Source organism: Malaclemys terrapin, chromosome 12, assembly GCF_027887155.1.
Source record: "Malaclemys terrapin pileata isolate rMalTer1 chromosome 12, rMalTer1.hap1, whole genome shotgun sequence".
NCBI lineage: Eukaryota > Metazoa > Chordata > Testudines > Emydidae > Malaclemys > Malaclemys terrapin.
In genome coordinates, this window is record NC_071516.1 from 42378557 (window position 1) to 42389288 (window position 10732).

Below are 10732 nucleotides of genomic sequence, written 5' to 3' on the forward strand. Positions count from 1 at the left end.
ATTTACAAAAGAAAGGAGAGAACAATTTCCACACAAAAGCACTACAACGATAACTCCCTTTGGTAAAAAGTGTAATAAATGTCTCCATAGGTCTGTTTGTTGGTACTAACTCTCAAGCCACCTGGTACTATGGTACACAAGAAGCTGGTACAGTTATACTAGCACATCAAGCATATTTCCTTTAATAAAAAAAGGAAAAAATTGATAAGATGTACATTTATTTACAAAAAAGGAAGGGGAACATGTTAAAATTGTGTTGTTTCTGCTGAGAATCCAGTTGTGATAGGCACCTCTGGTTTCACGACATATCTGAGCATATAACTTTAAATGCACCACTCCGGTCAGGATGTATGCAACATCCAGTTCTCTTCCCTTGAAGTTCAGGCCATTGAGGAGTTAGTCTCAGAAGTGCTGGTGCATATGAGCTAGCTGCATTTCTCTAGGATCACTCAGTTCTGAAAAGGATCCTTCCCTCCACAGTGCACGCTGAAGTCAGAGGCCTGTTGGCAAGAGTTCCAGCTTAGGGTTGTAGAGATCCGTTTTCCTAAACCGAATCCCGCTGGTGACAGGATGTACCAGCTGTGCACTAGTCAACTGGCCATGTTACGGAGATACACAGTGAGGGGAGAAAGGCATCTTCCTCGTTTCCTGGATACGCACACACATACACACACCACATGATCTTCCCTCACTCAGGGACTTTATGGTGTCTTGAATATTGTGCCGTATTTGACACGGTACTTGTTAATGCTCACAAAGTGCAGGGTCTCTGTATCACAGGTAGTGGTACAGGGCACCAAACCCTCCAACCCTTCTCCCATTAGCCACTTGTTTGTCTCAGCTGCCATTTCACGGGTCACATGCTCCTTGGTCCATTTGTCCACCCAGGCTTGGAATCGCTGGTGCAGCCGCTTGCTCACTCTTTCATGGGACTACAGAAACGGGAGAGACAAAAGGTCACGAACATGGGACTACAGAAACGGGAGAGACAAAAGATCACGAAACACTTAAAAAGCGAAAACAAATCCACTTCCCTAGGCCAACAGATTTGAGATGTTTAGCACTGCTGGGGAACTGGGAATACAAACACTGACCCTTGCCGACTGATCAAGGGAAAGCATCAGTAAATTGGAGGCAGTGTATGAACAAGCAGGCACAGCCATCCTTATTCCCAACTGGAAATCCCCAAAAGCCTCGTGTTAATGAAAATTAAGTCTGTGAAATCAAGTGCTCAGAAGTCATCAAAGTCAAAAATCATCAAAGGTTTGTTGAACTCTGAACCAGAATGTTAACTCTGCCACAGTGTATATCCTGTATATTGTATGAAATGGATTCAACACTCTGCTAATAATCAAAACAGGGACACACAAAACATACATGTGCACCAGAGCAGAATTAAACACCCAACAGAAGTAATTTCCAGAAGTTCCTGACTTGACTGCTTGATTAGAACCCTAACGCTGCAATAATGCTAAGCTTCTCATATCTTTTCCCTGATTAATGGCAGTGTCAGGTGATGCAAGACTGTGTTCAGCCTTCAATGCAGGGGTTTATACAAAACAATACGGAAACAGTCTCACGTGCGTGCAAGAATTCCAGCTGGAATAGAAGAGGGGAGTGCTGAGACGGATATATTTGTTCCCAACCTCTCACAGCACATGCGCGCATGCACACGGCACCCCCACTAAAATAAAGTTATTTTTGGACCGAAACAGAGCCTAAGAAATTTCAAACCAAAAAGGAATCTGAGTTATGAGTAAGAGTTAGTTAAGTTTAACACTGACTTAATTACAGTAGTCAGTCCCAGTAATTACTACACATATTCCCATAGCTGTGCTATTCTGTTAGAACCTGAACTTCTGAGTCCTGGGAAAATATGCATTGTGACATTTCCAGGGTGGACTGATTTAAATCAGCATTTGTATTTCAGCTGTTTTCTAAAGAAAGATGCACTCATTAGTTGATATACCCATTAAAACCCCTTGACTTACAACTAAATAGACACTTTACAGTAGATTTGGTACATCTGTTTGCTACCTAGAAGTGTACACCATAACTATATTTTCAGATTCTTATTAACCAAACACTTTTAGTATGTTAGAAAATGGTGGTTTTGTTTTTTGTTTTTTAAGAGAGGGTCATGGATTCAGCATATTTATTTCTCTTATTATAATCTTCTAAGTTTAGGCCTCAACATATTTTGTATTAAATTCTGATTTCATTTTAAACTGGCTCATTTTTAAAAAAGAAAAACTTATAAGTAACACAAAATTTTAAAAAGGAATTTTATTTAATTTTTAAAAAAGTCTTCCAATTTTTATCCACCTTGGACCTTTCTGTAATTATGACATCACTGCGGCTATCCTAATCCCACACCCAGCACGTTCAAGCAGCTGGTCTATTCGTTTGCAGTGCTCCGCTGCCCTGGAGCAACCCTAGACTCCCATTCTCAGTGACTGCAGGGTCGAGGCACAGCTCCTTGATGAGATGAGCTTGGAGGGCTATGTCAGAACATGGTCAGTTTTTCAGCATTTCAGTTCTTTGCTATCCCCTTTTTTAGGCCCACCCTAACAAGGGGGATTAGCAACCAATGGGAGGTGCCCCTAGGCAAGAAACCTACGAGTAAAAGGATGCTAAGAGCTGTCTACTCTAACAGGAGAGTTTGGGAAATGGAGGGGGAGGAAAGGAAGGGTTACATCTCAGGAACATTCAGAGGAAGTTTACAGCGTCCAGTGGACTAAACTATGTCGTGTCCAGTCCTCAAAGCAATATGAAGACTACTAAATGTTACAGGAGAACAACCCCTCCCCCCCACCCCGGACACTTTATCTGACTCTCCCCAGATGCCCTTTGGGAGCAAGAGGTTCAGGGAAACACCAGCTGCTCGTCCCATTCCTTTCACTCAACTCCTACCTGCTGAGCACGCAGCAGAGCAGTCCTCCTGTACATGTAATCCTCCGATTTGATCATGTACACCAGGGGTCGGCAATCTCTGGCACGCGGCTCGCCAGGGTAAGCACCCTGGCGGCCGGGCCAGTTTGTTTACCTGCTGCGTCGGCAGGTTCGGCCGATTGCGGCTCCCACTGGCCGTGGTTCGCCGTCCCAGGCCAATGGGGGCTGTGGGAAGTGGCACGGGCCAAGGTATGTGCTGGCCGCGGCTTCCCGCTGCCCCCATTGGCCTGGAGCGGCGAACCGCGGCCAGCGGGAGCCGCCATCAGCCAAACCTGCCGACGCAGCAGGTAAACAAACTGGCCCGGCCCCAGGGTGCTTACCCTGGCGAGCCGTGTGCCAGAGGTTGCCGACCCCTGACGTGCACCATCTTATAGGAGTTCAGTTTGAATTTACACTCCAGCTTGTCCAAGCTCTCCACATTCTCCATGGACTTCTTACTGTTTCCCTCCTTCCCTTCCTTCTCCTGCTGCTCCAGACCATGCTGACACTTACGGATCCACCTCAGGTTCCTGTAAACCAGAGACTCCCTGCTGGGATTAGTGCTCATCCTCTGTCCACTAGGCTGGGCATATCTGGTGGCTCCAGGCCAGCCCTTCAGAACCCAAAGTATTGCTCAGAGTGGAATGGTCACAAATTAAAGTCGGTTAGGCTCATGTGTCTACCATAAGCCAACCCACTGATCTCAGCTGTTTACAGAGAGTGAGGGCCTTTCAAAGCTGTTTTGCAACCAACTTCCTGCTAGCGAAAAGCACTGACTCAGCACCTTCTGCACTCAGCTAGAGGGCTATTGTAAGCAAAGGCAGGATTGCCAAAAAAAAATGGGGCTGGTGACCCCCCAAACCCTGACCTCTCTGCAGCCTGTGGACTATGTTCTCTCTCAGTCACTGGAGAGCAGGAGGCCAGGGTGGGCTCTTGGAATAAACAGCAGCACTGTGTCTCTATATGCTACTCCCAGGTTAATGTCTTCTAAAGTGGCAGAGTACTAAAAACAAACAAGAGACTGCAATAGCCAACACTGTGACAGAGTAAGATTTTCTCCCTCTGCTGACATGGGTACTTGTGGTCTGGGTGTCACTTTTCCCAGCCACAGCTTGTTCACTCACCTTGGCAGGAAAACCGGCTTCTGGGCTAGGTGTTCCCGAAGTTCGGGAGAGGCAGAATCAGAGTTGACGTACCGCTCTACGTAGTCTGACCAACGCTGAAATTGGGCACAGAACACAAGGGGTTAACCAACATCTGCCAAATCAAACAATTCAAACCCAACTCTGAAGGGGTTTGGTTGGAAGTGGATGAAAGAAAAGCAACCTTTGGAGACTCCATATATTTCACACAGGTTCCACTCACTCTCCCCCCATGGATGGATATATCTATATCATAGAACTGGAAGGGACCCTGAAAGGTCATCGAGTCCAGCCCCCTGCCTTCACTAGCAGGACCAAGTACTGATTGTTGCCCCAGATCCTTAAGTGGCCCCCTCAAGGATTGAACTCACAACCCTGGGTTTAGCAGGCCAATGCTCAAACCACTGAGCTATCCCTCCCCCTATATGCACCTGCACTGTCTGGTTTTTGAAATTCTTAATAAGAGATGCCAACAAGGCTTGTTCAACCCAATTCACTGAGTGCACTGTGTCACAGAATGAATGTGTCCTGTAGGACTAGAAGCAGGTCATAAACTATAGCAGCTGAAACACTGACAGCTCTGCCATCTTCATCCAGTTATACCCCCATTTAAACTTTACATGCTTAATAGCTGCAGCTGAACTCCAAGGACAATCGGCTCTTACCTCTGCCTCTACGGAGTCATCCGAGTTCTCCTCTTCGGTGTCCAGCAGCTCGATGGTTAATTGGACCTGGCCTCTGCTCTGAATGAACATCAGCTACAAAGCAGAATGCGGAAGGAGACTTAGTAACCAATTATTCAGAAAAAGAAATCCAATAAACTTTATGCAACTCTCCAGCATAATACTGTGCCTTCCACTTTGTTGGGAACAACGGTAGGATACTAGCCCCAGTTACACAATCTGAACACAGAAGGAGTTTTGACAATGAGTGGAAAGTTCTAGATCACTAAGGAGCTAATCTAACAGAGGGTAAAAGGAGAAAGAAATTATTCTACATATATGGGCAGAAGAGAATTCCTGGATAGAGAACCATGACATACTTAAAGAGAGGTGGAAGAAAAAAGCATGAATTGCTGCAGTGAACAGTTGGTATTTTATTAACGATCAGAAAAAATCTCTCTGTTACCCACAGAGTTTGCTCGAAATTGGGATGTTTATAAAGGCAAAGAAGGGGCTGGACCCCTTTTAGCAGCATGCTGTTTTCTGATCAATTTGTGCAGTTTCAATTCTTTGCTTCCCTGCTTATTTTGAGACTCTCATCGGGAACACAGAGACGCCCTATAAATATCAAAGCCATTATCAATGAATTTCACTAGTTCAAGATGGGCCCGGCCACTTCTGATTTCACAGCGACGAGAAGTATGAATTTGATTTGAACTGAGTCAGGTTTATTTAACGCAGAGGTGACAAATATTAGTAAGAGACCGTTACAGTCTACAATGGATGAGATGGAGAAAAAGGTGGAAAGCGTCAGTGACCCACCCCACAGGAGGGAGGGAGAGACAGAGATTAAAAGCCTAGTGACAGCAATCACTCAATACAGTATTACTCTGGCTTTTGGTACAATGAGAAATACAGGGACAAATCCCAGCTTTCCTTCAGGATACGTATTTTTCCATCTTCCTTGCAAATGTCCCATTTCCGAGGAACTCTTTATAGAAATATTCTTCTGTTTTTCCTGTTCGTTCTACAGTTCCTGTCTGGATTGATGCAAGCCCCGCCAAGGACTATATTAAGACCGACAGTCACAGAGCAGGTACTCGGCAGCTCCACCAGGCTAGAATGCACAATCAGGTCACCCTCTCAAGCTCTATGACAGCTGCGGAGCACACAGGTGTCCAGAGGTCCTTGGGATATTTGGATAGTTACGTAAAATGAAAAGCTGAGCCCATTCTCCTTTCTCAGCGAGCCTTCGTACTTCCCCTCCTCTCTCAGCAAGCTCCTCCAGGAGTCCTCCTCCAAGCGTCACTGCAGGCAGATATGGTTTTTACCTTGAAACAGTTCTCGTCTGACATGAGCTGCTCGGCTTTGTGCTGGTACGTGGCCTCCGCCAGGGCCCGAGATGACTGTGAGGACAGCAGGCCTCCGGTAGCTCCGTTGCTATTCTCCAACAGGTAAAGCTCTGTCACCTGCATGCAGATCTCATCGCTCACTGTGTGCTGAAGCTGGGAGCAGGAAGGACACAGAGAAGAGGAGTTAGTGAAGTGGTTTTAAATGCCTCTGGACTTGGTGCACTGTATACTCCAGTAGCCCCCATTCCCCAACCCAAGTCAGTCAGAGGCCTTTGCACTAGTGTGCACTATGGACAACCTGCCTTCTGCAGTCAGGCCGTAGACAAAAGAGAACACTAAGAAAATCTCCAAAATAAACTTCTCCATGTGGCAACAAGCAGAGTTTGACATTAATCAAAACAAGCCAGGCTGAGCCTTCATCATTTGCCTGCACTTCTAGACTTACATGTTTGCATGCAAACACTTATGTCAAAAGCTATAATTGATGAGAAACTATTTTATCTCCCCTGCATACATATACGCTGTGGCAGAATTGGTCAGATTTCCAGTTCTTCTCCACTATGCACCACGCAAGTCTCAGAACCAGCTAAAGAATGTGTCCATCAATGCAGATTAGAAATGAACATACCCTTCAAAATACCTGCTTCAAACCTCTGTCTGGTCAAACCACAGGAAAAAAAAAAAATTCTAGCCATCTAAGTATTAAAAGTAAAAAACAATTATTTAGGTTATGAACATAGTAGCCTCTTCTACTGTGAATTACTACTACACCCATTGGAAAACATTGTGTCCTTTAAAATAAATAATGATGCTGGCAAAGTACAGTTACACATACAAAGTAACTACGGATTAATAACCTTTAAGTGAGCATTATGAAGGAAATGCCTGACAGCTGGCAGAGATTTAGACCATCGAGGTACGCGGGAAGGGCTTGTTAGGCAGTTCTCTTGCCATGGAATCGCTACACCAAATCCAAAGGTTGATTAGTTGGTTGTTTCTGGAGGGGAAATTAAAAATAATTAAATCAAATTCTAATGATTAATTATATTCCCAAATTTAAATAAAGAGCCGGTTGACTGCCGATTTCCTGTCAAAACTGAAATTAAGAACTTGTTTTTAGCCCTGTCTTTATACTCTAATTTGTGCTTAACAATTCTCCATAGAAATTGGATCATCGAGGTAGCCAGCATGTGAGAGTCGACACTTGGGCTTACAGAGTTCAGTGACAACAAGCAGCTAAAAGCCACAAATATACCAGCTTCAAGAGCCAGCCAGCTTGTGTGAAATCCAGAAGGAAGTTGTTATTCAAAAGAAATACAGAACCTTTTCCAAGAGTCCTTACAGTTTTGGTCCTTGTGTTTACAAATGCTTCAGGTTTTCTAAGAGCAAGAGAACACTTCAAATGTGTTCCCACCTGATACTAGGCATCTCTTGGATAGTGGAGGACAGTCTGCACTTGGTAAGGCAACTCCCATCTTTTCATGTGCTGTATGTTTATACCTGCTTACTGTATTTTCCACTCCACGCATCTGATGAAGTGGGTTATAGCCCACAAAAGCTTATGCCCAAATAAATGTGTTAGTCTCTAAGGTGCCACAAGGACTCCTTGTTGTTTTTACTGATACAGACTAACACGGCTACCCCTCTGAAAGCTGGGTAGTAATCCTCCACATCAATATCCACTAGAGGAAGAGAAGGTGTAACATGAACTACATTGTAACACCCCCTCAAAGGCAGTTCCTACAGGCCCACTATGAGTTCTGGGAGCAAAAGGGCCACATGTTGAAGGTCTCAGACAAATTGATGAATTACCAGAATGGTCAATAAAATGAGGAACAACGTTGTAAGACTTTAAATGAGAGCTTTTTAAATTAATGCCAGGTCTGTAACCCGTCAGAGGCCTCACGGAGGAGGGCAGAGGTAGTAAAATTCTCAGAACTAAAGAGGTTCTTGCTACCAAAACAACATTATGCACACCATTAAAGCAGAGACCTCACCAAAAAGATATGAACGCAGATATGTCCTAAGGCTCTTATGAAATATACGCATTGCACATTATTATTAACTTGTATTTCACTAGCACCCAGAGGTCCCAAACTATATCTGCGACCCCTCTGTGCTTGCCACCATTCAGACACACAACCAACTAGGCCCCGCCTTGAAGAATGTAAAACAGAGACCAAGGGGGTTGGGGAGAAGCAACTTGCCTGAGGTCACAGAGTAACTAAGTAACAGAGCTCGAACTAGAACCCAGGTCTCCTGTTTCTCCAGCACCTTATCCAGAGCAAGCTACACAGACAGTTACCGCCTTTCCAAGCTGAATGTGCTAATGTCGCTTCTAAAAGGTTTTGTGGGCTGTAGCAGAAACATAGTAAAAAGGGGAGGAAAATGAAAAAAGCCATTCAGGATACACCCAGTTTTGAACTAACACTCATCACTGCGGTATAGGCATCAAGGGAAGATGAAAATAAAGTTTTTAAAAATACTGGTTAAGGAACAATGCCAATTTAAAGGGAATTTGAAAAGTTCTCTGTGTTTTCTGTTTGTTTTTAATTGTTCTAGGTTCAAACACCTCTGCCTCCCTCAAGGCCAACAAAGACTGTCCACACTTCCTCCTTTGCTTCAATCCAAATTAGCTACTTTACTCTGGTTTTAGCTGGCCGGAAACAGGCAGCCATAGGCAGTTTAGTACTGTAGCATTATCACCACTAAGGAAACCAGCCCTTGGAGAATTCTAAATACATATATTTGCTGAGACCACTCAGATTACACGAAGATTGTAACAGAAAATGGAAGATCAAGGAGGCTCTTTACTGGTCTACATAGGACTGCCTGGACTTACTTGGGTTTGGCCTGCCCTGCTTTCTTTAGTCGGTAAATCATTTGAACACCAGTTTAAAAGGAGACACACTTTTTAATACCAGAGCCAAAACTGACTGCTTTGTCAATTGCCAGGGGCTGACTCCTCCTCTGAGATATTTTATAACAAGCTTGGGGCAAGAGAAGATTTTTATCCAACTTGTAAATTCATGAGGTAGAAAAATAGCGCAACCCAAAATTAAGAAATTCAGCTGGCAAGGAGTGTTAAAGCAATACAAAATACCACACCTCTCCCCCACAGCCCCATGAAGTAGGATGTTCCAAGCCCCAGGGTCAGGTCTAGAGATCTCCTCCTTGATAACACGTTGTGCTACATTCAGTGCCCACCAGCATCCTTATATTTCACATTTTGGAAACTACCAAAATGCAGGTACCGGATTTTACAGAGACAAGACCTAAAGGCAGGTGAGACGGAGGAACACAGATTCCTCAAGACACCAGGAAACAGATCAAGTACCAGATCCACACACTGGGCTGTCATTCTTGTCTCATTTTATGCCTAGCACTTCCCACTCCCATTCCCTTTCCCGGTTCTCCTCTTCGATTTGCCGCTCAGCCTGGGTGCAAATCCTCAGCAGCAGCAAGCATAGGATTTGGTGAAGCCGCATGAAGATGTACCAGTTGTTGTTGACATAGAAGAGGTTGTACACTTCATGCCCCCTCCGCCCCTCCCCCAGGTAGCTTCTGGGCTGCTGTGTTGCTGAACAGCAGCTTGGCTTTAGGGAGGCTGCCCCCAACTCCGTTGTGCTTTTTCGCAGCCCCAGTGGCTTCATCCACATCCATTTCCTCCTCCACGTTTGAGAGCTCGCACCACCCAGCAAACAGCATGTCCGGAATGAAGTGGTACATGATCTGCTTGATTTTGTACTTGTCCTCTTTCTGAATTCCTGTCTGCTGTTTCACGTGGTGGATGATAAAGAGAAGCAGCATCCTCCAGAATTTGCCTGTCCTCATAGGCTAGTGACAGGTGTGGGCCTATGGGTACTCCAGCATTATCTTGTGATGCCTGCTCTTGCCTCTGAGGGAGGAAGACAAAATACACAGAGCATAGGTGAGTCTCACATATGCAACTTACCACGTCTTTAAGACCCTTGTACAAAGCACTGCCAGTGAACTGGATTTCCTCTTTCATTACAAGCCCAAACCCTATGGGGGAAGAGCCAGAGTTCACATTATCCATCACAACAACCCAAGTTCTGGTGTCAAGGGCCTACACATATTGCATACAGGGCCTTGGTGTCATTCTGTTTGAAGCTGATGCCCTGGTGATCCAGGGATTTCAGGTAATGTTTCTCATTCTGCTCCCTCCAGACCTTGTTGAATCCTCTCTGGGCTTCTCGCCACTCTTCCTCTTTCATCTTTAACCTTAGCAGCAACAAAAAACAAAACAGAAGCTAAGAGATGCTAAGATACCACATTGATGGGTGCAGGATAAAACCCTAGACCAGACAAGCTGGAGGCAGTAAGGCTTCTGCTCAGTGCCCATTGCCCACTGAAACAGCAGAAAGTTTCAGAAGGACTTCAAATGTGGTACAACGTGCATAGCAAAATTCTCCAGGAACGGCCATGAATCTTTAGATTGGTTTTGTGGCTATGTTATTTTACAGAAGGTTAAATAGGCCACAAATGCATGGCTATACCCCACTAACCAGAGTGATGATGAGGGCATTCAACAGAACATAAACCAAACTTTTTTTTCCCCCCGTATACCTCCTACAGAGTCCCAAGACTGGGTCTGGGTTCATTGTCAATATCCCAGAATTCT

At 44.9% G+C, this 10732-nt stretch overlaps 1 pseudogene; it reads right to left on the reverse strand.

The window, feature by feature from the left end:
• Nucleotides 1-701: 701 nt before the first annotated feature.
• LOC128846054 (paired amphipathic helix protein Sin3a-like) lies at nt 702-10332 on the reverse strand (annotated as a pseudogene).
• Nucleotides 10333-10732: the final 400 nt, after the last annotated feature.